We start from the raw sequence: 26065 nt of genomic DNA on the forward strand, positions 1-26065 counted from the left end.
ATGATTGTTCATGGCTTCTCTCCAGTTGGCCATTCCAGGTAATTTCTCTACAATTTAGTTGTAATTCCAGATTGGTCCTGGGAGGAGATTAGAGTAGCTTACACTTAGTCCTCCACCATCTTGGATCTTCCACAAATAGTTTTAATGATAATGTTTTATAATTTAAGTAAAAATATTTAAGTTGTTGGATTTTGTAAGGGAGATTTTAGTCATTTGAGGTATCCAAGTACAATCCCTTTCTCTTGCTGAGCATTAAGCTATCCAAAATCATCAGTCAGAAGATGGGTTTTGTACATATGATTTCACTTATATGTAGAATCTAAGGAACAAAATGGATGAACAAACAAAATTGAAACAGACTCACAGATACAGAGAACAGACTGATAGTTGCCAGAGGGGAAGGGGTTAGGAGACTGGATAAAAAAGATGAAAGGATTAAGGAGAACAGATTGGTTGTTAAAAAATAGTCATGGGAATGTAAAGTACAGAGTAAGAAATATAACCAATAATATTGTAATAACTATGTATGGTGCTAGGTAGGTACTTGAAATATCAGTGGGGACACTTTGTAAAGAATATAATTATCTAACCACTCTGCTGTACAACAAAAACTAATATAAAACAATATTGGATGTAAACTGTAATTGAAAAAATAAAAAAAGATAGATTTTTCTATAAACCTTTCACTCAGACATCTATTAGAACATGATATATGTGATGCTATATAATTGTTTTATTACAACTAAATATATTGTCAGTTCCATTGTGTTAATGTACCATAGTTTTTTGATCCATTCATTTACTGATGGACACTTAGGTTGCTTCCATTACTTGGCTATTGTAAATTGTGCAGCTATGTTGTTCTGAATATTTTTGATAATAGTTATGAGGAGGAAATAGTATATGTGGGCTTCAAGCCTTTTCATATAAATATTAAAGAGCAATGAGCTTAAACAGCAAAACAAAGTAAAAAAATAAGCAAATCAATGAACAAAACAAATGGGTAAGTTTTCTGTCCAGCTCATCCACTTCATTTTAGGCCACCAGCTAAATGTACCTCCATGGGGCATAGAAGACTCCTGGAATTGAACAGACTTTAAATCAGGGGTACATTTCCTCCAGTCACCTCATTGTCCAGATAGATATAATGGCATTCATTTGGCTAAATATTTGGCCAAAATATTGGACTCCTTAGACTATTGCTAAGGAGCATTGTTCATAACTGATACACTTTTTTTTTTTTTGCTATGATGACCAATGAAACACAAAATAGCATGGCAGATAATCGTACACATTGCTGGTGGCAATATAAACTCTTATCTTGAGAATGTATTTGACAGTCAAGAATGATAAAAAATGGTCATGTTCTTTGACCAATGTATTAGTAAATTCAATACTATATGTACAATCAAGAGACTACTGGTGAAGATGATAGAGGAGGTAAATGCTGTGCTCACCTGCTCTTATGATTACATAAAAATTAAAACTAAATTATAGAACTATTACCTTTGAGAACCACATGAACACCAGCAGAACAGAAGTCCTATAACTAAGTATATAAAGAAAAAAATGTCAAAAATGGTAGGAGGGGTGGAGACATGAAATGGTCTGGTCCCACTTCAGTGTGTGGCAGTTAAAACCTGGGAGGGATATCTTGGCTTGGAGGTGTCCTCTGAGGGACAAGGGTGACCTGGCTCAGAGTACTAGTGCTTGGAAGAGGAGTTCCCACACCATCTGACTATGAAATACAGCAGGGATTCCACACAGATGAAATGGAGGGATTCTGTAGACCTAGGTGTCCTCTTAAAGAGCCCATGGGGACTCACTTGCTCACAAACACCCACCCTAAACACCAGGAAAGGGATAGCAGGTTGAAAAGTACCAGGAACACGTGAGAAATAACTGATAGTCTGGCTTTAGGATGAGGGCTGGAGGGGAAACTTTCTCCCAGACAGAAACATTGTCAGACACCACTGCTCTTTTGTTCCAGTAGCTAGCAGGTATGGGTGGGCACCATACCTGAGTCTCCATCAACTTGGCTAACACAGTTGACCCCACCCTGGTGACTGCCTGAGACCCTGCCTCATTAATCTGCGAACTAGCCAGAACCTCTTTCACTGACTCTTCCTCACAAGTAGCTAGCCTCACCCATACTACAGATTTTCTTAAAATTTCTCAAGGGTCTAAAAAGATGCTTAATAAGCAGTTCCTAGACTCAGCATGCCCTGAACTGCTTACTAAGCAGCCTGTGGCCCTAGTGCTAGTCATCCCCATTCACAAAATAGTCTCTCCCAAGCACCTCCAAGTTTAGCACAGGGAGCTACAAACCACAAATCACTTTATAGCTCCTTCCACATGGCCCAGGGCCAGGCACAGGTAGCAGCTTACTGAGTCCACACCAGAGCTCCTTCCAACAAGCCCCATAACCAACACATCTAGCGGCCAGCTTTAGACTATATCAGAGCACAATCCAATTAGTTCCATAAATGACATATCCAAAAGGCAGACTTAGCAGGTACCAGAATCTTGCTAAAGGGAATCCCACTCTATGGGCTCAGCCTCTGTGCTACAGTTTGTCTGCTGTAGTCACAGCCAGTCCTCACAGCCAGTCAACCTGAGGGTCAGTCTATCAACACTTGTGAAAACAGCCATCAAGTTTCAATTAGAATAGGAGGGAACCCCCAATGCACACAAGGGGCACCCCTGGAACACTCAGTTCAGGTGACAAGGCAGATGGTGCCACAGGGTCCCACAGGATACCTGATACATATAGGATAGGCCACCCTGTCAAGACTGGGAGATATAAAAGAAACAATCCCCAAAGGAAAGAAAAGGAGGAAGTCTCAGAAAGAATGTTAGATGAACTAGAGGCAAGTCAACTATCAGATATTGAATTCAAAGCACTGGTTATCAGGAAATTTAAAGAGCTCACAACGAGTTACCAGAAACTAGAGGGGAGCTACAATGAACTCTCCGCAAACTATACCAACATGAAAAAGGAAATAGAAACCATCAGCAAAGGCCAAGAGGAAATGAAGAATACAATTTCTGAACAGAAGAACACAGTATAAGGAATGAAAAGTAGGATTGATGAGGTGGAAGACCGCATAAGCGAGCTCAAAGACAGGTAGAAGGAATCTCCCAAACGGAACAAATAGTGGAAAAGAGGATCAAAAAAAATGAGGAGAATTTAAGAGAAATGCAAGATAATATAAGATGTAATAATATCCAAATAATAGGAATACTAGAAGGAGAAGAAGAAGAACAAAGGATAGAAAACCTACTTGAAAGAGTAATAACAAAAAATTTTCCTAAGTCGAGGAGAGATAAAGTCACACGAATTTAGGAATCGCAAAGAGTCCCACTCAGGTGAAACACAAAGAGGCCTACTGCAAGACACATCATCATTAAAATGGCAAAACTCCAAGACAAAGAGAGAATCCTAAAGGCAGCAAGGGAGAAAAAGGAAGTAACATACAAGGGAGTCCCAGTAAGGTTGGCTACTGACTTCTCAATGGAAACATTCCAAGCAAGAAGAGAATGGCAAAAAATATTCTAAGCAATGAGAAACAGAGGCCTACAACAAGGCTACTTTACCCAGCAAGGCTCTCAATCAAGATAGAAGGCCAAATAAAGAGTTTCCAAGACAAAAGAAATCCAAAAGAATACGTCTCCAAAAAACCAGCTCTCCAAGAATTACTAAAAGAGCTGCTTTAAGGAAAGGAAGGAAAAGAGAGAGAAAGAGAGGAACGCAGGTACATAAATGGCAATGAATAGTACTTTTCAATAATAACCTTAAACGTAAATGGATTAAATGCACCAATTAAAAGACATAGAATAGCTGAATGGATAAGAAAGCATGACCCACACATATGCTGCCTATAAGAGACCCACCTCAGGTCAAAAGACCAACACAGACTAAAAGTGAAAGGATGGAAACAAATTTTCCAAGCAAATGGATAAGGAAAAAAAGCCTGGGTAGCAATTCTCATATCAGACAAAATAAACTTCAAAAAAAAAAGGGCCATAAAGAGAGACCCAGGAGGTCACTTCATAATACTCAAGGGGAGAATCCACCAAGAAGACATTAACATCGTAAATATATATGCACCCAACATAGGAGCACCCAAATATATAAAGAAAGTCCTAGAGAACCTCAAGAAAGATATTGAAAGCAACACAATTATAGTAGGAGATTTTAACACCCCACTGTCAAAAATGGACAGATCTTCCAAACAAAATATCAACAAAGATATAGCTGCACTAAACAACACCCTAGATGAAATGGACCTAATTGATATATATAGAGCCCTCCATCCCAAAGAGGTTAAATACACATTCTTTTCAAATGCACATGGAACATTTTCAAAGATAGACCACATGATAGGACACAAAACGAGTCTCAACAAATTCAGGAAAATAGAACTCATACCAAGCATTTTCTCTGATCACAAGGGACTGAAATTGGAAACCAACCCCACAGGAAAAAAACCCAAACACCCAAAAGCATGGAGACTGAATGGTATGCTATTAAACAATGAATGAGTCAAGATTGAAATTAGGGAAGAAATAAAAAAGCTTCTGGAAACAAATTAAAATGAACTCGCAACAATCGAAAACTTATGGGACACAGGGAAAGCAGTCCTGAGGAGGAAGTTTATAGCAATACAGGCTTACCTAAAGAAGATAGAAACATTTCAAACAAACAACCTACCCTGACACCTGCAAGAACTCGAGGAACAACAACAGAGACAGCCCAGAGCAAGTAGAAGGAAGGAAATAACCAAGATCAGAGCAGAATTAAATGACATAGAGACTAAAAGCACAATTCTAAAGATCAATGAATCCAGGAGTTGGTTTTTTGAAAAGATAAACAAAATAGACAAACCTTTAAGTAGGCTCATCAAGAAAAGAAGAGAGAGGACACAAATAAACACAATCAGAAATGAAAGAGGAGAGATTACAACTGATACCACAGAAATAGAAGGGATTGTAAGGAATTACTATGAAGAACTGTATGCCAAGAAATTTGAAAACCTAGGTGAAATGGACAAATTTCTAGAAAAATATAATCTTCCAAAACTCAATGAAGAAGAAGTAGAAAGCCTGAACAGACCAATAACAGCAAATGAAATTGAAGCAGTAATCAAAAAACTCCCATCACACAAAAGCCCCGGACCAGATGGTTTCACAGGAGAATTCTACAAAGCGTTTAAGGAAGAGCTAACCCCTATTCTTCACAGACTATTCCAAAAAATCCAAAATGATGGGAAACTCCCAAACTCTTTTTATGAAGCGAGCATTATCCTAATTCCAAAACCAGAGAGAGACACAACAAAGAAAGAAAATTACAGGCCAATATCACTGATGAACATAGATGCTAAAATCCTCAACAAAATATTGGCAAATCGCATCCAACAATACATCAAAAAGATCATACACCATGACCAAGTGGGATTCATCCCAGGGATGCAAGGATGGTTCAATATCCGCAAATCAGTAAATGTAATACACCACATAAACAAAAGCAAGGACAAAAACCACATGGTCATATCAATAGACGCGGAAAAAGCTTTTGATAAGGTACAACACCCATTTATGATAAAGGTACTCAGCAAAGTGGGAATAGAGGGAGCATTCCTCAATATAATAAAGGCCATATATGAAAGACCTACAGCCAACATCATACTGAATGGGCAAAAACTGAAAGCTTTTCCACTAAGATCAGGAACAAGACAAGGTTGTCCACTTTCACCACTTCTATTTAATATAGTATTGGAAGTTCTAGCCACAGCAATCAGACAAGAAAAGGAAATAAAAGGCATCCAAATCGGAAAGGAGGAAACAAAACTGTCACTGTTTGCAGATGACATGATAGTGTACATGGAAAATCCTATAGACTCTACCAAAAAACTGCTGGAACTAATAAATGAATTTGGCAAAACAGCGGGATACAAAGTCAATATCCAGAAATCAAAGGCATTTCTGTATACTAACAATGAATCAGCAGAAGCAGAAATCAAGAAAAAAATCCCATTCGATATAGCAAAAAGAAAAATAAAATATCTGGGAATAAATCTAACCAAGGAGGTTAAAGACCTGTATGCAGAAAATTACACAACACTGAAGACAGAAATCAAGGAAGACACAAACAAATGGAGACGTATACCGTGTTCATGGATTGGAAGAATTAACATCATCAAAATGTCCATACTACCCAAAGCAATTTACAGATTCAATGCAATACCTATTAAAGTACCAATGGCATATTTCACAGACATAGAACAAACACTTCAAAAATTTATCTGGAACCATAAAAGACCCCGAATAGCAGCTGCAATGTTAAGAAAGAAGAACAAAGTAGGAGGGATCACAATACCTGATATCAAACTGTATTACAAGGCCACTGTAATCAAAACAGCCTGGTACTGGCATAAAAACAGGCACATAGACCAATGGAACAGAATAGAGAACCCAGAAATAAACCCAAATCTCTACAGTCAATTAATATTCGACAAAGGGGGCAGTATCATAAAATGGGGTAAAGATAGCCTCTTCAACAAATGGTGTTGGGAGAACTGGACAGCTACATGCAAAAAAATGAAACTCGAGCACCAACTTACATCATACACCAAAATAAATTCAAGGTGGATAAAAGACTTAAATATAAGCCATGACACCATTAAAGTCCTAGAGGAGAACATTGGCAGGAAAATCTCAGATATTTCACGCAGCAACATTTTTACTGATATGTCCCCTAGAGCAAGGACTATAAAGGAAAGAATAAACAAATGGGATCTCATCAAAATAAAAAGCTTCTGCGCAGCTAAAGAAAACAGCATTAAAATAAAAAGACAACCAACTGTATGGGAAAACATATTTGCCAATGATACCTCAGACAAAGGTTTAATCTCCAAAATATACAAAGAACTCACACGACTTCACTCTAAGAAGACAACTAACCCAATTAAAAAATGGGGAAAGGACTTGAACAGACACTTCTGCAAGGAGGACATACAGAGGATCCAGAGACACATGAAAAGATGCTCAATATCACTAGCTATCAGAGAGATGCAAATTAAAACCACAATGAGATACCACTTTACACCGGTGAGAATGGCTATCATAAACAAAGCAATAAACAACAAATGTTGGAGAGGGTGTGGGGAAAAGGGGACTCTGGTCCACTGTTGGTGGGATTGCAGACTGGTACAACCATTATGGAAAACAGTATGGAATTTTCTCAGAAAACTAAAATTGGACTTGCCTTTTGACCCAGCAATTCCACTGCTGGGATTGTATCCTAAGAACCCTAAAACACCAATCCCAAAGAACCTATGCACCCCAATGTTCATAGCAGCACAATTTACAATAGCCAAGAGTTGGAAGCAACCTAGGTGCCCGTCAGTAAATGAATGGATCAAAAAACTATGGTACATATACACAATGGAATTTTATGCTGCAGAAAGAAAGAAGGAGCTCCTACCTTTTGCAACATCATGGATGGAACTGGAAAGCATTATGCTGAGTGAAATAAGCCAGGCGGTGAAAGACAAATACCATATGATCTCACCTTTAACAGGAATCTAAACAACAAAACAAACAAGCAAGCAAAATATGACCAAAGACACTGAAATACAGAACAGGCTGACAGGGACCAGAGGGGAGAGGGGAGAGAATCACAGGGGAAAAGGGGAAGGACTCACATGAACAAGTATAAAGGACACATGGACAATAACTAAGGCGGGGGGTGGAAATGGGAGGGAGGTGGGGAGCACTGGCGGGGGGCAGGGCTGGAAATATCAGACAGAAAACTGTACTTGAACAAGAATTAAATAAAAAAATAAATTAAAAAATAGACTGGGAGATATAGCAGGTCTACCTACCACACACACACACACACACACAAACCCCCAACACAGACAGAGGCAACCAAAGCAATAAAACAAAGAAACATATTCTAAATGAAAAAACAATGGAATACTATGCAACAGAAAGAAAGGAGCTCTTACAGTTTGCAAAAGCATGGGTTGATCTGGAAAGCATTATACTAAGTGAAATAAGCCAGATGGTGAAAGAGAAATACAAAATGATCTCACCTATATGTAGAACCTAATCAACAAAACAAACAAGCAAGTAAAATATAACTAGAGACCCTGAAACAAAGAACAAACTGACAGTTACCAGAGAGGAGTGGAGAGAGGGACAATAAGGGAAGGGCCATCAAGGAACATGTATAAAGGACAGTCAGACAAAGCCAAATGGGGTAGGTTCGAGGGTGGGAGGTGGAGATGGGTGGGGTAGGGGCATGTGGTGGGGTGAAAATGAACTGTGTTAGCCAAGTTGATGGAGACTCAGATATGGTGCCCACTTGAACAACAATAAAAAGAAAAGAAAAGAAAAAACATGAAAAATCTCCAGAAAAAGAGCTAAACAAAATAGAGGTGAGCAATCTACTAGAGACAGAGCTCAAAACACTGGTCATAGGATGCTCAAGGAACTCAAGAGAAGAATAGATAAACTCAGTGAGAACTTCAACAAAGAGCTAGGAAACAAATAAAACCAGTCAGAAATAAAGAATACAATAACTGAAACAGAATACATTAGAGGGAACCAACAGGAGTTTATCCACCCCAAACCAGTATTATAAGAAAAGTTAAAGAGAACTCTTTAAGAAGAAGAAGAAAAATATTAATAATAAAATGGCAATAACTAAATGACATCAATAATTATTGGGTAAAAAGGTAAAAGAATTAAGATTTACAAATTGGCACTTTCAAAATATCCATGGGGATATGAAATGGCAGGAATATAGTCAATAATATTGTAGTAACTGTGCATAGTGCCAGGGGGGTGCTAGAATTATTGAGTGGATCACTTCATAAGTTACACAAATGTCTAACCACTAGGCTGTACACATGAAACTGATGTAATATTGAATGTCAACTGTAACTAAAAAAATTTGTTAAGGAGTTATAAAAAAATATGGACTGGTACCTTTATTCTGAGGAATCTATCATCAAGAAGTAATGCCATAAATGAAGACTTAGAAAATATCCAAGTGTGTTGTCCAATGGAAATAAGTATATATAATCCAATAGAGTAATATTGTTGGTATACAACCCATTTCATATCCCCTTGATAGAATATTATAAAACCACTAAAAATAATGATCATGAAAACTATGTAACAATATTAAAATGTTCATGATATGAGGTATTAACTTCAAAATTGTATTAGAACTATATTTTAGTATGATTACAACTAGATACTATATACATGGAAGGAAAAATAAAGCATATTTATGATAAAAATAACATTTAAGACAGCAAAGCTTAGGTAGGATCAAAAATTTAAAAATTTTTTTAAGATTGTCTATAATATCACTATGAATTTTATAAACAAAAAATAAGTCAAGTGAGGGGATGACAAAAGTAAACACCTCAAATTCAATTATGAAATAACATATACTTTTTTATATAGTTAATTTTATTTTATTTTTATTTATTTATCTTTAGAGAGGATAAGAAGGAGAGAGGGAGAGAAATATCAATGTATGATTGCCTCTCATTCGTCCCCTGCTGGAAACTGGCCTGCAGTCCAGGCATGTGCCCTGACTGGGGATGAAACCACTATCCTTTGGTTCACAGGCCCACTCTCAATCCACTGAGCTATGCCAGCCACGGCTATATAGTTAATTTTTAAGCCAATGACTTCTAACTGAAAACTAGTTATAATTCAGTTTATATCACAATGATTATATCACAATGATATGTGTTTAAACTAAACAATAATTTATATTAAAAATAAAGCATATTGTTTGCTAATAATATAGCTATTTTCCTTCAATACTTCAGTCTTGTTCAGGTTAAGAATCCCCATCACACTGACTCAGTGGAACACCTTCAGAATGACCTTACACCCTAAAGCACCCCTGGATCCAGCAGTTTCATCAGCAGAGACTGAGCTGAGAATACAGGGAATCATGTTCAACCCAGACCCTTCACCCATGTGAACACCACCTTTGGTGCCACACATAACAGAGCCACCATCTTCAGCCTTCTAGATGTTTGCTGCAGGGGGATCAGCTAAACACCCTTTTGGAGGTGTGGGACCACTTGGGATGCAGGAAGGAAAATGGCAGGGATTTCCTTAGGGTTAGGGTGTCCCCACCAAGCCTGAATGCAGGAGCTTCAGGAAGCGTGACAGACTTCAAAAATGGCTCCTCCCTTGTCAGCTTTGCTCTGTCCTTGGAAGGCCAAGTCTCTATCTCACCTGCTCCATGCTCATGAAGGGGTGTCAGCTCACTGGAGAGCAAGGAACTAAGTCAATGACAGGGTGATCATGGGCATCTATCAGGTATTCTCTGAATGTAGTCTGACCCTAACCTCAAATGTGGAAATGTTCAAGAACCCCCACACGTACATGTGCAGCCCTGATCCATGTGACCAGCAGGAATAAAGACATTTCCTAACTTAGAGAGGAAGAACAGAGTCTTTCCCACAGGTAAACAGGGATTCAAATACAATAATTGATTCAAAGAGGTAGATGTGGTTCAGACCAACTCTGCCTGACAACTTTTTCTAATAAAACTTTCTTGTTGTGTCAATGAATATTGACTAGTTTAATTAGATGTATTGCTCAGAGTCAGTTCAACTGGTAATAAAACCACAAGACCTGATACTGGTCACTTTTACTACTGTGGTATATTCATTCTATTTGCTAAAAAGAATATAACAAGTGATGTGTTTTATATATACCTGTAGTCCTCCATGGTTTGTAATATCCGTATTTACAGATTCAGTAATTTTGTATAGACCAGCATTTCATATAATGTATTCCATGGAATACTAATCCTGCAGTGTTGATAGATGCCATGTAAAGTAAAAGGGGGGGCAGTGAATGGTAGCATTATGTAGTCTCCTTTACCCTTCACAGCCAATGAATCACCAAATCCTATGAATTGCACCCCCCCTCCAATATCTGCCAAACCCAGCCATTTTACTTACTGCTGTTGCCTCTGTCCCTGTATAAACCATCATATGCCTCAATTATGTTATTACAACCATCTCCAGAGCTGGTTTTCTTGCCTAGAGTCTTGTTTACTTTGGTCTATTCTCCACACTGCACCAAGACTAATGTTTCTAAAACACAGATCACTTTTTACTTTTCCTTGCTTCAAAGGCTTAATATAACCTCCTTGCTCCGAGGATGAAATCCAAACTCTTTAATATGTTTACAAGGACTTTCCAAGCTCTGTAGCCTCTTGTCTCATTTTTATGCTGCCTTGCTCTCTGCTAGTCAAACTGAACTTTTATTTCATAAATAGACCATGTTTTCTCTCAACTCTGGCGTTTCACATGCTTGGCTTTAGACATCATTTCCTCCACATCTGGGTAAAGCGCTAGCCCCTTATTCTTCCACTGCTTCCTGTTCTTTCACAATCATAACACTTATTAGACTATTAAGTTTTCAATATATTTTTATATCTTTTGCTAAATTGTAAGCTCTGTGAGGTAATAATTATTTTTGGCCATTCTGTCATTCAGTTTATAAATAGTGTTAGCACCTTCTTTATTTCAGATAGAGCTCTGGGTGTTTGAAATTCAACATTGTAGTGGAATAGAAAGACAACAAGCCCTAAACAAATAGATTTGTAACAAAATCATTAGAAAAAGGGATTTGTACATCATCACATGCAAAATTGTATGTGGGTGCTATTTTAAAAAGAGGTCAGGTAAGGCCTGCCTTGGGCAACAATCTGAGAATGGGTGAATGAAGTGAAGAGGTGAACCCTGTGAATTCTGGGGGAAATACCATTTCCAAGAGAGAGAAGGACCTGAGGCAATAGCATGCTGGAATGTTCCAGGAATCCAGGGGAACCAGTGAGGATAGAATGCAGTAAGTGAGGCAGAGAGGAGGTTAGGTTGGTAGGCAGTACCTCTGGGGCCATCTGTGTATGACAGGAAGCCCCTGAGAGCCACCACTTTCTTTCACAAACCAAGCACAATGCTTAGTACAGAGGATGGTCTCAGTAACTGGCGAAAAAAAAGTGACATACACTCTGGAAAATAATCAGATAGATTTCTTTACTGCAGTACTTTACAGCAACTTTAGTATCTATCCCTTCAAGTGAAGATGGAGCATAAAACATTTCCCCAAATCACTTGACCATGGAACATATATTTAAGGGATCATTTTAAGGGACTTTGTTCCATGGTTGGGAACCCCTGCTGTAGAAAGACCTACACTGGTTTTCCAAGGTGGGCTCAGAATGGCAAACTGGGTGGCTTAGTAGTGTGGAAACTCTAATTCAAATCCAATTCAAACACTTTGGTGACACAAGGACAGGAGACAGGGAAAAACTGTGATAAGATTTTCCTTTCAATCCTATCTCACCCTCTTTTCTTTCTGGTTTCTTGATCAAGGTATGGAAAAATATCTTTCTTATAGCTCATCCCAAAGAAGCTAGACTTTTTCAGCTAAATGTTTTACTAATAACAAAGGAGAAATGATTATGGAAACATAGAAGCCTTCCTGTCCTTAAGGTATCAGAACCATGTCTTAATTCTAAAGACAGAGACCACCTGTGCTAATTCCATATTCCCTGTTGGCCAAACATAGCTCCCTCTTGAGATGGTCCTCACTGCAGCCTCTTGGGGAACTCTCCTTGCACACTGTCCCTACTGCTCTCATAAACCAAAAGTCCCTGGTCTGGCAGACTTGCATGTGTTTTGGGTCCCATAATGCTGCTTAAAAAAACATTTTAAAAATTGTTCAAGTAGTTTTCTGCCTTTTCCTCCCATCCCAGCCATCCCCACCTCCTTCCCCTGTTTTCACTCCCCTTGTTATTGTGCATGTTTCCTTTATAGTTGTTCCTAAAAATGCTTCATGCTTTTCCCTATAATCCCCTCCCCTCTCCCCTCTGGTTATTGTCAGCCTGTTCTAAATTTCAATGTCTTTGGTTATATTTTGCTTGCTTGTTCATTTTGTTGATTAGGTTTCTGTTAAAAATGAGATCATATGGTATTTGTCCTTCACTGCCTAGCTTACTTCACTTAGCATAATGCTCTCTTATTTCCATTCATGCTGTTGCAAAGGGTAGGAGCTCCTTCTTTCTTTCTGCTGCATAGAATTCCACTGTGTAAATGTACCATAGTATTTTGATCCATTCATTTATTGATTGGCACTTAGGTTGCTTCCAGCACTTGGCTATTGTAAATTGTGCTGCTATGAACATTGGGGTGCACAGGTTCTTTTGGATTGGTGTTTCAAGGTTCTTAGATTATAATGCTAGCAGATTATAATTGCTGGGTCAAAATGCAATCCATGTTGGTTTTCTGGGGAAATGCCATACTCTTTTCCACAATGGCTGCAATAGTCTGTATTCCCACCAACAATGCACTAAGGTTCCCTTTTCTCCACAACCTCTCCAACACATTTTTTTGTTGGTTTGTTTATGATGGCCATTCTGACAAGTGTGAAGTCGTATCATTGTGGTTTTAATTTGCATCTCCCTGATGGCTAGTGATGCTGAGCATCTTTCATTATGTCTCTGGGTCCTCTGTATGTCCTCCTTGGAGAAGTATCTGTTCAAATTCCTTGCCCATTTTTTTTAACTAGGTTGTATGTCTTCCTGGAGTGGAGTCATGTGAGCTCTTGATGTATTTTGAAGATCAAACCCTCGTCCGAGATATCATTTGCAACTATGATTTCCCATACATTTGGTTCTTTCCATTTTAATGCTGTTTTCTTTAGCTGTGCAGGAGCCTTTTATTTTGATGAAGTCCTATTTGTTTATTCTTTCATTTATGTCCGTTGCTCCAGGGAACATATCGGTGAAAATGTTGCTGCATGGAATATCTGAGATTTTCCTGCCTATGTTCTTCTCAAAGACTTTAATGGTGTCACAACTTATATTTCAATCTTTTATCCACCTCGAATTTATTTTTGTGTATGATGTAAGTTGGTGGTTGAATTTCATTTTTTTGCATGTAGTTGTCCAGCTATCTCAACACCATTTGTTGAAGAGGCTATTTTTACTTCATTTTATGCTGCTGCCCACTTTGTCAAATATTAATTGACCATAGAGACTTGGGTTTATTTCTGGGCTCTCTATTCTGTTCTATTGATCCATGTGTTTGCTCTTATGCCAGTACCAGGCTGTTTTGATTACAGTGGCCTTGTAATACAGTTTGATATCAGGTATTGTGATCCCTCCTACTTTGCTCTTCTTTTTCAAAATTGCTGCAGCTATTTGGGGTTATTTATTGTTCCATATGAATTTTTGAAGTGTTTATTCTATATCTGTGCAGTATGCCATTGATACTTTAATAGGTATTATATTTAAACTATAAATTGCTTTGTGCACATTTGATCATGTTAATTCTTCCAATCCATTATCACAGTATATGTTCCAATTTGTTTGTGTCTTTCTTAATTTCTTAATTCCTTCAATGTTGTGTAGTTTTCTGAGCACAGGTCTGTAACCTCCTTGGTTAGGTTTATTCATAGGTATTTTATTTTTTTCTTGCCATATCAAATGGATTTTTTTCCCTAATTTCTGTTTCTGATTTTTCATTGTTGGCGTACAAAAATGTCTTTGATTTCTGAATATTGACATTACATCCTGCTGTTTTGCCAAATTCATTTATTAGGTCAAGTGTTTTTTTTTGTGGAGTCTATAGGATTTTCTATGTACACTATCATGTCATCTGCGAACAATGAGAGTTTTGTTTCCTCTTTTCTGATTGCAGCCTTTTCCCCCTTTTTCTTGTCTGATTGCTGTAGCTAGGACTTCCAATACTATATCGAATAGAAGTGGTGAAAGCGGACAACCTTGTCTTGTTCCTGATCTTAGTGGAAAAGATTTTAGTTTTTGCTCATTGAGTATGATGTTGGCCCTAGGTGTTTTACATATGTCCTTTATTATATCGAGGAATGCTCCCTCTATTTCCACTTTGCTGGGTGTTTTTATCATAAATAGGTGCTGTACCTTATCAAATGCTTTTTCCACATCTATTGATATGATCACATGATTTTTGTTTTTGCTTTTGTTTATGTGAGGTATTCCATTTATTGATTTGCAAATACTGGACAATCCTTGAATCCCTGGGATGAATCCCATTTCATCATGGTATACGATCTTTTTAATGTATTGCTGAATGTGGTCTGCCAATATTTTGTTGAGGATTTGAGCATCTATGTTTATCAGCAATAGTGGTTTGAAGTTTTCTTTTTTTGTGGTATCTTTATCTGGTTTGGGGATTAGGATGATGCTGGCTTCATAAAATGAGTTTGGGGTATTCCATAATTTTGGATTTTTTGGTATAGCCTTTGAAGGATAGGGGTTAGTTCTTCCTTAAATGTTTTGTAGAATTCTCCTGTGAAACCATCCAGTCCAGAACTTTTGTGTGATGGGAGTTTTTTGACTACTGCTTCAATTTTTTCTCTTCAGCTGTTTCAGCTGTTATTGTTCTATAAAGGTTTTCTGCTTCTTCATTGAGCTTTGGAACATATTTTTCTAAAAATTTGTCCATTTCACCTAGGTTTTCAAATTTCTTGGCATTTAGTACTTCATAGTAATTTCTTACAATCCTTTCTATTTCTGTGGTATCAGTTGTAATCTCTCCTCTTTCATTTCTGATTTGTATATTTGGGTCCTCTCTCTTTTTTTTCTGGATGAGCCTGCTTAAAGGCTTGTTGATTTTGTTTATCTTTTCAAAGAACCAGCTACTAGATTCATTGATTCTTAGAATTGTGCTTTTAGTCTCCAAGTCATTTAATTCTTCTCTGATCTTGGTTATTTCCTTCCTTCTACTTGCTCTGGGCTGTCTTTTTGTTGTTCCTTGTGTTCTTGTAGGCATAGTGTTAGGTTTTTTGTTTGAAATGTTTCTATCTTTTTTAGGTAGGCCTGTATTGCTATGAACTTCCCTCTTAGGACTGCCTTCACTGTTTCCCATAAGTTTTGGGTTGTTGTGAGTTCATTTCCATTTGTTTCCAAAAACGTTTGATTTCTTCCCTAACTTCATGCCTGACCCATTCATTGTTTAATAGCACGCTATTTAATCTCCATGATTATGAGCGTTTTTGAGGTTTTTTTCTTGAGGTTGGTTTCTAGTTTTAGTCCCTTGTGTTCAGAGAAAATGCTTGATATGATTTGAATTTTCTTGAATTTGTTGAGGGTTGTTTTGTGTCCTATCATGTGCTCTATCTTTGAAAATGTTCCATGTGCATTTGAAAAGAATGTGTATTTAGCTTCTTTGGGATGAAGGGCTCTATATATTTCAGTTAAGTTTATTTGATATAGTACATTATTCAATGCCATAATTTCTTTTTTGATTTTTTGTTTGGAAGATCTATCTATTTTTTGACATGGGGCATTAAAATTCCATGGTATAATTGTGCCGATATCTTTCTTGAAGTCCTCCAAGATTATCTTCATGTATTTGGGTACTCCTACATTAGGTGAATATATATTTACAATGTTTATGTCTTCTTGGTGGATTATTCCCTTGAGAATTATGAAGTAACCTTCTGGTTCTCTCTTTATGCCCCTTGTTTTGAAGTCTGTTTTGTTGGATATGAATATTGCTACCCCAGCTGTTTTTTTCCCTGTTCATTTGCTTGGAAATTTGTTTCCAGCCCTTCACTTTCAGTCTGTGTAGGTCTTTTGTCCTGAGGTGGGTCTCTTGTAGGCAGCATATGTGTGGGTCATGCTTTCTTATCTGTTCAGTTATTCTATGTCTTTTGATAGGAGCATTTAATCCATTTACATTTAAAATTATTATTGATAGATACGTATTTATGGCCATTTTTTATAAATGTGTTTCTCTCTCTCTTATTCTTTTTCTTCCTTTCCTTAGAGCAGTCCCTTTAGCATCTCTTGCAGAGCTGGTTTGGTGGAGTTGTATTCTTTTAGACTTCTTTTGTCTGGGAAGCTCCTTATTTGGCCTCCTATCTTGATTGAGAGTCTTGCTGGGTAAAGTATTCTTGGTTGCAGACCTCTGGTTCTCATTGCTTAGAATATTTCTTGCCATTCTCTTCTTGCTTGGAACGTTTCCATTGAGAAGTCAGCAGGAAGCCTTATCATGGCTCCTTTGTATCTTACTTTCTGTTTATCCCTTGCTTCCTTTAAGATTCTCTCTTTGTCTTGGAATTTTCCATTTTAATGATGATATGTCTTGAAGTAGACCTCTTTGGGTTCCTCTTGATTGGGACTTTCTGTGTTTCCTGAATTTATGTGATTTTTTTCTCATCAAATGGGGAAAGTTTTCCATCATTACTTTTTAAAACAGGTTTTTTATCCCATTCTCTTCTTCTTGTTCTCCTGGTATCTCTGTTATATGAATATCATTATGTTTCATGTTGTCTTGCATCTCCCTTATCACCTCTTCATTCTGCCTGAATCTCTTTTTTTTATCTCTTTATGGTTTTTTTTCTACCTTGTTCTCCAGCTTCCTGATTCGATTCTGTGCTTTTTCAAGCCCTCTTGTAATACCTTCCAATGTGCTTTTTATTTCTGGGATTTTATTGTTCATATTTTCCTGGGTTTTGTTTATAGTTTCTATTTCCTTTTTCATGCTGATGTAGTTCTCACTCAGTTATTTGTAGTTGTCTTTGAATTCCTCAAATAGCTTTATAACCATTATTTTGAATTCTATATTTGATAGTTCTGTTACCTCCATTTTATTTAGCTTTTTTAGTGGGCAGTCTTACATTTCTTTTAATTGCATGTTCTTTTTTGTCTCCCCATTTGAGGTAATTATTTTTGTTTGTTTCTGTGCTTCCTGAGTTTTGCTTTGCTAGCTGTCTTTGTACGGTGAACTTCTATCTTAGAAATTATATGTGGTTCAGTGGTGTGGTCTCTTTCATCTCCTTGTCTGGACCCTCTAGGTTTGCCCTTTCTTCTGTTTGTGTGGACTCTCTTGTTGTACTTGGGCTTTTACCATTTGGTGGTTCATTTGTTGGTGGCTTTTCTCCTGTAGTAGGTATACTGATGTTGGAGGCTCCCATCTATTCTTGTATGTGATCAGTGCAGGGGATAGGCAAAATGTATTTAGACAGCAGGAGAGTATTTTATGGGATTTAAAAATGCCAGCAAGTAGAACTCACAACAACCCAGAATCTCCTGAATACAGGGCCCCTTTGTAGGCTTATGCCAGGTTCTAGGATGTCTTTCCTCCCACAAGTCCAGAGACTCAGTCTGTTTCCCTTTCTTTTGTAACACGGGAAATGCATTTTCCCAGCAGGGTTCTCTCTCCCAATCCTGGCTATAGAATGGGATGCTACCTCCTTGGTGAAATATATGATGGTTTACACTCGCTTCCTCAGGGTTAAAGTATTTTTTTTTAATTTAAGAATTTTATTGATAATCATGGTGGGAAAATATAAACCAGGGGCTACCACATGAGAAGACATTATACAGACAACGATGTTGTTGATAATTCTTTCAGTTTCTGTTATGGTCTCATTATGGACACCTTCTGAAATGTAATATACACATATATACACACATGCATGCTCAATTAAGACAAAACACATTGATATAAATACACTTATACCATGAGTACATTTTTTTCATTTTACTTTAAAAATTTATTTACTTTTTACTATTGAAACACAGTTGTTTCTATTTCCCCCCACCCTCCCACCCTCACTCCTACATCCTTTTGTCTTTGTCCATGGGTCCTTTATATTTGTTCCTTGGCAACCCTTTCCCTTACTTTCCCCATTATCCTCATTCCCTCTCCCCTCTGGTTACTGTCAGTTTGTTCTTTATTTCAAAGTCTCTGGTTATATTTTGCTTGCTTGTTTGTTGATTAGGTTTCAGTTACAGGTGAGATCATATGATATTTGTCTTTATCACCTGGCTTATTTAAATTAGCATAATGCTCTCCAGTTCCATCTGTGCTGTCACAAGTGTAGGAGCTCCTTCTTTCTGCTATGCAATATTCCATTATGTAAATGTACCACAGTTTTTGGCTCATTAACTGATGGGCATTTAAGTTGTTTCTAGCACATGGCTATTGTAAATTGTACTGCTATGAACATTGGGGTGCATAGGTTCTTTTGGATTGGTGTTTCAGGGTTCTTAGAGTATAACACCAGTGGTGAAACTGCCTCAGAAGGCAGTTCCATTTTTAATTTTTTAAGGAAATTCCATAGTGTTTTCCACAGTGGCTGTACCAATTTGCAGATGACATAATAGTGTACTTATAAAATCCTATAAACTCCACCAAAAAACTGCTTGACCTAATAAGTGAATTTAGCAAAAGAGTGGGGTACAAAGTCAATATTCAGAAATCAAAGGCATTTTTGTACACCAACAATGAAATATCAGAAACATAAATCAGGAAAAAAATCTCATTTGATATAGCAACAAGAAAAATAACGTACCTAGGAATAAACCTAGTCAAGGAGGTAGAAGGACTGTATTCAGAACACTACACAACACTGAAGAAAGAAATTAAGAAAGACACAAACAAATGGAAACATACTGTGTTCATGGATTGAAAGAATTAACATCACTAAAATGTCCACACTACCCAAAGCAATTTATAGATTCAACACAATTCCTATTAAAATACCAATGACATATTTCACAGATATAGAACAAACATTTCAAAAATTTATATGGAACCATAAACAACCACAAATAGCCTCAACAATTTTCAGGAAGAAGAACAAAGTAGGAGAGATCACAATACCTGATATCAAACTATATTACAAGGCCATTGTAATCAAAACAGTCTGGTACAGGCATAAGAACAGATAGATCAATGGAACAGAATAGAGAGCCCAGAAATAAACCCAAGTCTCTACAGTCAATTAATATTTGGTAAGTGGGGCAGCAGCATAAAATGGGGTAAAAGTATCCTCTTTAACAAACAGTATTGGGAGATCTCTACAGCTACATACAAAAAAAATGAACTCGATCACTAACTTACACCATACACCAAAATAATCTCATTTTACTTTTAATGTCTTATCAAAATGTGGCTTTCGTAACCACATTTACAAATCCAGGTATTGATCTCTTTTGTCAACTTTAACCTTATCTGGAATAGATGTGGGAGAATAAATATTTGACCCACTCAGGCAAATTTTAATATTGTGCCAAAATAGGTCTGATACAATCCTCAGTAAAGCACTCTGTGATGATCATTATTATGCTCGTTTTACATATGTGGACATTTAAGCACAGGCATATTAAATAGCTTGGCCAAAGTCACATATCTAGTAAATTGTGAAGTCAGAATTGGAATTTAAAGCCACCCTATTCTAAAGCAAATGGGCTACAGCCTTAGCTTCACCCGAGAGCATGTTAAAAATGTTATTAAGGCATGATTGACAAAAAAAATCATATATATTTAAGGTTACAATGTGATGTTTTGATGTACTTATACATCATGAAATGATTACCACAATCAGGTTGATTAACAAATCCTCATAAAACATTTATGTGTGTATTGAGAACACTAAAGATATATTGTCTTAGCAAATATTAAGTATAGACTACATCATTAACTATAATTATTATGCTCTATATTATATTCCCAGAACTTAGTCATCTTATAACTAATAGTTTATATCCTTTGACCAACATGTCTTTATTCATCCAACCGCCACTTTACTCTGTTTGTATGAGTTTGGCTTTCTGAAATTCAACAATAACAACAAAAAGTAAGATCATGGAGTATTTATCTTTCTGTATCTGGCTTATTTTACTTAGCCTAATGTCCTCCAAGTTTATTCATATTGTCACAAATGGCAGAATTTCTTTCATTTTTAAAGCTAAATAATATTCTGTTTTATATAGACCACATTGTCTTTATCCATTTATCCATTGATGGACACTATGTTCTTTCCATAATATGGCTGTTGTGAATAATGCTGTTATAAACATGAAGGTAGAGATTTCCCTTCAAGTGCCCCAGAGCTATTGAAGCAAAGCTCTGGAGATGAGAGGACCAGCAATCTGAGTGATAACAGCAGTTTAGATCATTCTGATGTATGCTCAAGGTTGAGAAGCACTGGACTAGGAAAAGGAAAATGAAACCCTAAATTACTACATGTGGTAAATGTGCAGAGCAAGGCATGTTAAAAATATGAGAAGGAAATACAAAGAATATATATTCTTTGTAGACATTTGATTACTTGTACGTGGAATGTGAGTGACTCTTTGGAGCTATGGATACCTGCCATTAGCAGGAGAACAATTTTCCAGAATCCTAATCCATTTACTTCTCCAAAATGTCATAAACAAATCAAAATAAAAAAATTGCATAGAGAGTTGATGGTTTAATCCATCAAAGCCAGCAATTAATTCTTACTTTAATATCCAGAAAAATAACAGGCTAACTTATTTTTCCATCTTTTGAAGGTCCAACAGGAGGATTGAATTGATGAAAAACTTTACTTCCACTGAGATCTTACAGTGTAACAGTAAATCTATTGCAGTATTGCCCATCATGTTCAAAATCTATCCACTTAAAAGGCAATCTTATGTTAAGAGATATTTCTTTGATATATTAACCATTTTCATATCTCATTTCCTGGGACAAATAGTATCACTCATTTGGGCTTTATAGAAGAGATGTTATTCTTGGAAACTCTTTTCATATCACTTCAAAACTGTTTTTTCCCGAGTCATATATAAAAGGCTAGGCAACCCTTAATTTTAGCTACCTACTATCAAAATGTACAGGTTATTTGTATTAAAACTTGAAATTTATTCCTGAAAAGCCAATAATTGAGCACTGGTGCTATGTGAATATGTTTCAGATGGATTACAGTGTTACATGGTGTTTTCTATTGTCTTTCAGCCAAACCATCTCAGTCCAAGTTCTAAACTAGCACTTGCTATGAATTTTTTTTCAATTTTACCACATAAACTTAAGTGGTCAGTACAAAGCTATCTTACTCATAGAAGTGATGTTTCTGTCCTACCAGAATTAAAGCAAATTGCAGAAAAGCAAAAGACTTCTGTTACAATAGTCAACACGGTATACACTTACTCTTTTCGTGCATTTAGCAAATGTTTATTGAGAATCTGCTCTAGGCAGAGAATTCTGCAAAACCCTGTGTAGAACATAGGTATGAATAGATCATGAACCCAGTCTAAAGCTCACAGTCAATGGAAAAGTCAGGTTTTTTTTCTGTCATGGCAACCATAATCCATGCCAAACATTGACACCAGAAGGTTCTTAAGATTCTTGAAATGACTTGAATCATCTTAATACCTAGTTTCTCTCTTGCCTGGACAATAATTTCTAGTAATGTAGGCCAATGGTTTCCAACCATTTTGGCACCAGAGATCAGTTAGGTGAAAGATAATTTTTCCATGGGTGGAGGTGGGGGGATGGTTTCAAGATGATTCAAGGGTATTACATTCAAGCTAATCTCTTGTTGTGTGGCCCGGTTCCTAACAGGCCCAGGCCGGTACCAGTCTGGGACCTGGGGGTTGGGGATCCCTGATATAGGCATTTTCTTAGAGGATAGTACCAGACTATTATTTTCAGAACCATTTATAAGCCTGGTATAATGCAAAATGGATAAATTTAAGTTATACCCCATATCCCAACAACTAGGTAGATGACAAAGAAGTTGTGATTTTAAAGTGGCACAAATATAAAATGGACCAAGTTTTATCTGGTAAGACTTACCTGGTAAGACTTGGTACAGTGATTCATACCAGCTTGGTATGTATCAGTAAATACAGCTTAAGCTCCTTTTATAGGAGAATTCGGAATAAGGAGGTAATGGTTCTCCCTTTTTGCTCCACTAATCAAACCACACTGAGAATATTTTATGTTCAGTTCTTGGCACAACAATGAAATATTTAAGGAGTTTTAAAATTAACCAGAGAACATGACTTTGGTACACACAGAATAAAATATGTGTGGCACTTATTTCATAAATGCGTTTGAGTTTTCTTCATGGCTAAGTAGTTTGGGGAGGAAGAGATTTACAATTCAGCAAGGCCAATGTCATCAGGACAATATTCAGCTGAGACAAAGAGCCCTGCTGTTTTTAAGCCACACACTTCCTCCTGCTTGGGCTGGCTGTCTCATGGTTGAGTGGCCTTGGGGACAAGGTGAAGCCCAAGGAAACATTGTGAATAAACAAGAGAAAATATATCCACATTCCAGGAAAGACTATTCAGAAATAACTTTTATTCTTCCCTTTAATGTGATGTTGTTAAATAAACATTTGTGGAAGAGAGGAGGACAGAAATAGAGAAGGTGGAGGGAAAAGAGGAAAAGGAGAGAGAAAATGAGGAAAGTGTTTCCATAATTATTTGTGGCAATAAAAATTGCATACTGTGGGAATTTTTATTGCCAGAAAGACAGAACATAGAAAAAAAATGTCGGGTTACAACGAAGACATATTTTCCCAGTGGTTATACTGTAGAAAAAGGTGGATTACAGCATTTGGCAAACAGATTGAGTTAAATGAATTAAAAATATAAATAGTTGCTTGAAGAGAGTTACCTCATGGGAAGTTTAATGCTGCATCAGTGGATTAACTACTTACATAAAGTTCTGAAAAGTACGTATGTAATTTTATTTTCAAACTGCAGTTGAATTTTGAGGTTATTTTGACACTAATTAGAATTCTTTGCTTTTCTTTTCTGATGTATGTTTTGTTAAATTTGCCAAACATTTGGATTTGGCCTTTTAATTAAAAGTTAACTTTTTTTATTCACAAATATTAATATTTTTCTTTTTCATCTTATATTCTCATAAAGAACTCAAAATTTTGTTAAGATTTTAATGTATCTGGTAAAGATCACTACCTCCCATAGACACCAATGCTGTCATAGCTAGAAGTAATCTTGGATAGAATTTTATAAATGTCATGTGGATTTAAATCTTTTTGTCATCATTTTCTTTTTGTTAGAAGATTTATCAATTTTTTACCAACAGTCTTAAAATATTTTGATCTTCATGGAACTGGGATCTTTAAAACACATGTGCTTCTGGATGCCAAAATACATATTTGAGTCAGTGGAAAGAGCATGGTCATCCATTTACTACCACAAATCTCAGTGAAAGATGTCAACTATATCCCACAAGAAATTGATCAAGTAGTAGGAGACAGTGACATAGCCATTGTCATTATCTTTGGCCAGCACTTCAGACACTTTCTCACCAACATTTCATTCATAGGGCCATCAATATTCAAAAGGCCATTGAATGTCTGTTCTTGTGAAGCTCAAAGACCAAGGTGACCCTTAAAACTGAAAACACCAGGGAGATTTATCTAAATGCAAAGAGGTTGAGTGATTTTCATAGCTATATTCAGAATCTTATTGTGAGGGATATTTTTGCAAATCTCAGTGTGGGTATTATTGATGCCTGGGACATGACTGTTGCATATGGTATTAATAATGCCCACCCACTAGATTATGTGACTGGAAATCAGATGAACATGTTTTTAAACTATATTTGCTAGAGCAAAAATACAAAAAAAATCAGCCCCAGCCATTCTTTATAGATGACCTCACTTATATTGCAAAGGTAGTTTAATGCAATCCAGGATAGGAGAAAATAAAATTTAAAAATGTTCTTATTCTAGTAAAATATGCCTAATATAAAATTTGCCATTTTAACCATTTTTAAATGTATAATGTGGCAATATGCACATTCACAATGTTGTATAATCATCACTACAATTCATCCTTGAAATATTTTCATCATTCTAAACAAAAACTCTGTGTCATTTAAACAATAACTCCTTATTCTCCATTTCTTTTAGTCCTTGACAACCACCATTCTACTTGCTGTCTCTGTGAATTAGACTATTATAGGTAGCTCATACTAATGAAATTATACAGTATTTATCCTTTGTATTGGCTTATTTTACTTAGCATAATATCTTTAAATTTCACACATGTATCAGAATTTCCTTCCTCTAAAGACTGAATATTATTTCTTTGTATGTATATAGCATATTTTGTTTATCCATTTATCTGTTGATGGACACTTGGGTTGTTTTCATCTTTTGCCTACTGTGAATAATGTTTCTATAAAGAGGAAACCAAATTTAAAGGAATGTCTCCAGGGCTGATTATGATAACAAAAGAACAAGATGGCTTTATTCATAATTTAAATAAGTGTACAGATCAGAAAGTAATCTAAATGATTCACATTCAGAGAAAATATGATCTGCAGGAGAAAACTAATTAGAATTGTAATAGTAGTTTTCTTGCTTAACAAAATCACTTGGAATTTATTCTCCAGGTTCCAGAGAGAATCAAGGATCACAGTCCAAAACTCACAAGCTCATTGAGTGAAACCAGTTCAGTATTATGTCCATGTACAGACCCTGAAACCCTTGTTCTCACTGACTCTAAAAATATGACATGATATCTCATCCAGAGGACCTCAAATTATTTTATAAGTTTGTGTCTAAATCTTTCCATCAGAATAAAAATATCCAGTTTTAGAAGATGGCAAGGGAATAGAAGGGAGCAGATTCCACTTCTCCCTACACACTGGAGGAAAACCTGGCCAGTCTACAGAGGAATAGAACAAATAGTCAACAGTACCCCAGCATATATGAAAATCAGAGACCAGAAATTGTAGTGGACACTGAAAAACCAGAAGGTAAAGAGACTACTGCAGGACAATAAGGTCCCAGGGACTAACACGGAAATGGAGATGCAGCTGTAGCTCCAGGCCTGGAGCCTGGTGCCTGGCTCCTGGCACCCAGTTCTGGGTCTACCACAGACTCTTTGGGAGCCATAGGCCTGCCACAGAGTCCTTGGGAGAGAGCCAGGTCAACTGCTCCCTCCCTTCTGGCCAAGCAGTGTTTGACCAGCACCAGAAGAGATCTTGTTGCTTGAAGTTGCAGAGAGGGGAATAAGGACAAATAAGCAAACAGGCAAGGGCCATGATCACCTGGGGATTCTGTGGTGGCAAGCTTGGGAGAGTTGAGAGCCCCGCAGTGATGAGCACTGACCTGGATAGTCACCAGTCTTGCTGGAGAATTGGGATGTACTGAGCAGCAGGCTTGAGTAGGATGAATTTCTCAAAAAGTAAAACTGTTTGGGGGATTG

The 26065-nt window shown here is 36.8% G+C and overlaps 1 pseudogene; it reads left to right on the forward strand.

The window, feature by feature from the left end:
* Positions 1-24459, forward strand: LOC119000578 (NXPE family member 2-like; annotated as a pseudogene).
* The last annotated feature ends 1606 nt before the right edge of the window (positions 24460-26065 follow it).

This window comes from Sturnira hondurensis, unplaced genomic scaffold (assembly GCF_014824575.4).
Source record: "Sturnira hondurensis isolate 20B ecotype Veracruz unplaced genomic scaffold, ASM1482457v3 Scaffold0015793, whole genome shotgun sequence".
NCBI lineage: Eukaryota > Metazoa > Chordata > Mammalia > Chiroptera > Phyllostomidae > Sturnira > Sturnira hondurensis.